The sequence below is a fragment of the Tachypleus tridentatus genome, chromosome 10, assembly GCF_004210375.1.
Source record: "Tachypleus tridentatus isolate NWPU-2018 chromosome 10, ASM421037v1, whole genome shotgun sequence".
In the NCBI taxonomy this organism is placed as follows: Eukaryota; Metazoa; Arthropoda; class Merostomata; order Xiphosura; family Limulidae; genus Tachypleus; species Tachypleus tridentatus.
This window is the reverse complement of record NC_134834.1, coordinates 17,921,225-17,925,366: the sequence shown is the minus strand read 5'-3', so window position 1 is coordinate 17,925,366 and position 4,142 is coordinate 17,921,225.

The following is a 4,142-nucleotide window of genomic DNA, read 5'->3' as shown; positions in this document are numbered from 1 at the left end:
TGAGCAAATATCCGAAACAAACATTATATATGAACAATCCTCAGCGTTTGTATGTACAAAATATGCAACGACCTAAATAGTCAACAGAGTCTTCTTTTCCCACTGATTTCTCCAAGCCAGTTCCCTTGGCTGTGGTTTCGCTAGAACATTATCACTTCCATCTGGAGTTAGTGGAAGATTCTGAAGAGGTTAATGTGCAATCGTTTAAAAAAAATCTTGTTTGCTCTTAGTGGCTATTGTTTTTTGCATTATTGCACAAATCTGCATAAGTTGCACTTACAACCGATAGACCAGAGAGTAATAAGTCAAAGCCACTTGCCTGGCCTATCTTTTTCCTGGACGAACAACCATATTTTTACGTCATTTTATCATCCATTGTTCCAGATGGCGGACACGAGCTAAGAGTTTTCGGTTTCGTGGCTTGAAAAGTCTCGCTAACGAATAAACTTCTCCATGCCTAGTCTGCCCAAAATAAGCAGGTTGGAGCACATTAATGGTCCGAACACTGATTTTCAACTAGTATTATAGAATGTAGTGGAAAAATAATTTTACGAATAGTAAATATAGTTGAAGAACCATTTAACCAATAATATATAAAGTAAAAACTAAAGAAACATTTCATTAATAATATATATATATAGTATAATTGAAGAGCCCCCCTGCGGATTTACAACGCTAAAATCAGGGGTTCGATTCCCCTCTGTGGGCTGAGAAATTGTCCTCCGAATTGGGGGTTGTGCAGTAGGCTAACAACCTGCTCACTTAAAAACCAGCCTGTTACGGAAAACGCAGTGTTTGAGGCCCTTTGAGGTCTTTTCCCAAATCTAACATACACTCATAATTCACAATACGCAGACGACATTGCTATCTGGAGCACCTCCAGAAACCCAGTGATGGCCATGTCTCGCGTACAAAAATCACTGAACAACGTCTCGACCTGGAGTAACAAGTGGAGAGTAGTTTTAAATCCAACCAAAACACAAGCAATCACCTTCTACAGGAAATTAAAAAAACAAAGGAAAAATCTAGAAAAAATAAAATTATCACTCGGAAATACGACCATTAACATGAGCAAAAACATCACATTCCTTGGCATCACTTTCGACACAAAACTAACATGGAAAAAACATGTTAACAATATACACTCATCAATTAGAAAACGGATTTCACACCTAATCACTCTAACCAGTAGACAATCGAAATGTTCATCAAACACCATTATCCAAATATACAAGGCTTACATCCGTCCACTAATAGAGTATGGATGTCAAGGAGCATACAATATGTCAAACAACACACTCCAGAAAATCCAAGTTCAACAGAACAGAATACTAAGATCTGCATTCAGTCTACCGTCATTCACGCCAGTAAATTGTATACATCAAATTAGTAATTTACCAACACTAAGAGATAGAATAACGGAAATATCACTTAAGTGTTATCTAATTTTTAGATCCCAGCCCAGGCAACTTTATTGCCAGACCATGAGTCGGGTCGTTTGAGTTCATGTTCATATTTACTTTTATTACTGTCTTTCGGGACGGGACCTGGCCGTTCTCTCCGGTACTGCCTTTGCCTCGGTCTAGGATAACATTAAGAATGACCTCCTTCACCCAAAAAAGAGTAAAAAATTATTTAATAAATAAAACTAAACCTAATAACCTTTCACGAAAGGGGACGAAGAGGAACCACAACGTTCCTGAACACCCCAGTTGGAGAGAGAATTCTTACGATTTCTCTCTCTCTAAACTAAACCCCTGCCACGTTAGTTTGCGTTTGAGGCCCTCTGTTCCTTAAGGAATTCAGGGGTTTTACTATATATTAATATAATTGAAGAACTATTCCACTAATAGTAAATAGAGTATAACAGAAAAACTATTTGAACGATAAAGTATAGATAGAATTTATAGACGAGTACAATTCGTGGTAGTTGCATACTAAACAGTTCAAATATTACGGTCCAGTCACGTGGTATTTAGCGCTTTCTATAAACATTTTAAAGAAGCTTATAGAAATGGCAAAGTTCAGCAACTTTTGAAGTTGATTAATATAGCAATCAGCTACGCAAAAGAGACCCAGAGAGCGTGGAATTGAGTCTCTCAGAAGGAAAGTTTGATATGGTAGCCACATGAGAACGATAGCACGTGGTCTCGTATCTAAGTTTTAATTTCCAATGTCAATTCGCTTATAACTTAAGTGTGTTATAAATAATTATGTTAAATAGAAATGTATACAGTTACAGAAACTCTCAGAGCTACTGCTAACAAACGACTTGGATCAGTCACAGCTGTTATCTTTAAGAACTTCAGTATCTGGACTCTTAATCTCTAACAGAAATTCTTGACTTAGAGCAGTCACAGCTGTTATCTTTCAGTGTTTTAGTATCTGGACTCTAAACTCTAAGATAAACTCCTGACTTGGATCAGTCACAGCTGTTATCTTTCAGTGTTTTAGTATCTGGACAATAAACTCTAAGATAAACTCCTGACTTGGATCAGTCACAGCTGTTATCTTTCAGTGTTTCAGTATCTGGACTCTAAACTCTAAGATAAACTCCTGACTTGGATCAGTCACAGCTGTTATCTTTCAGTGTTTTAGTATCTGGACTCTAAACTCTAAGAGAAACTCCTGACTTAGAGCAGTCACAGCTGTTATCTTTCAGTGTTTCAGTATCTGGACTCTAAACTTTAAGAGAAACTCCTGACTTGGATCAGTCACAGCTGTTATATTTCAGTGTTTCAGTATCTGGACTCTAAACTCTATGAGAAACTCCTGAATTAGAGCAGTCACAGCTGTTATCTTTCAGTGTTTCAGATTTTGGACTCTTAAATCCCAGGAGAAACTCCTGACTTGAATCAGTCACAGCTGTTATCTTTCAGTGTTTCAGTATCTGGACTCTTAAACCCCAGGAAAAACTCCTGACTTAGAACAGTCACAGCTGTTATCTTTCAGTGTTTCAGTTTTTGGACTCTTAAACTCCAGAAGAAACTCCTGACTTGGATCAATCACAGCTGTTATCTTTCAGTGTTTCAGTATCTGGACTCTAAACTCCAGAAGAAACTCCTGACTTGGATCAATCACAGCTGCTATCTTTCAGTGTTTCAGTATCTGGACTCTTAAACCCCAGGAGAAACTCCTGACTTGGATCAGTCACAGCTGTTATCTTTCAGTGTTTCAGTATCTGGACTCTAAACTCTAGGAGAAACTCCTGACTTGGATCAATCACAGCTGTTATTTTTCAGTGTTTCAGTATCTGGACTCTAAACTCTAGGAGAAACTCCTGACTTGGATCAATCACAGCTGCTATCTTTCAGTGTTTCAGTATCTGGACTCTAAACTCCAGAAGAAGCTCCTGACATGGATCAATCACAGCTGCTATCTTTCAGTGTTTCAGTATCTGGACTCTAAACTTTAAACTCGAGAAAATCTTTTCTCGCTTAGATTTCATTAATTGTTTTTGTCTTTAGTTAAGTTTGTCATCACGACCCCTACATTCAGACTTCTCCTAATAACGTTCTTCTGACTCGGGGTAGTTTCACAGATCTTCGTAGCCGATGTTTCCACCATAAATGTTACACTCGACAGATGAATATCACACTTGATAATTAAGTTTCACACCCCGACAGTCAGGTGTTACATTCAGTTAATTACTGCAATGACGAAAAATTAATCAACAAACCTGATGGATGTATAATTACAAGATCAACATTGATTTAAGAGAAACGTAAAACAGTAAAAGAATTATTTTGATTTTTTCCACTTACAAATAATAAAAATAAATACAGTCTTGCAACCAAAATCAAAATGCATAGAAAACCAAAACAACATCATGTAACCTTATTCCAGCAAGCCCCGGTAGTACAGCGTAAATCTACGGATTTACAACGGTAAAATCAGGGGTTCGATTTCCCTCGGTGGGCTCAGCAGATAGCCCGATATGGGTTTGCCATAAGAAACACACACGTTACGGTAAACTTCGTAAAACAAATAGTTCACATAGGTTAGCATAAAAGCGAATAAATCATATTTTAACGTTGTAAGGGCGTTTTCTTATAGCAAAAACACATCGGGCTATCTGTTGAGCCCACCGAGGGGAATCGAACCCCTAATTTTAGCGTTGTAAATCCGTAGACTTACCACTG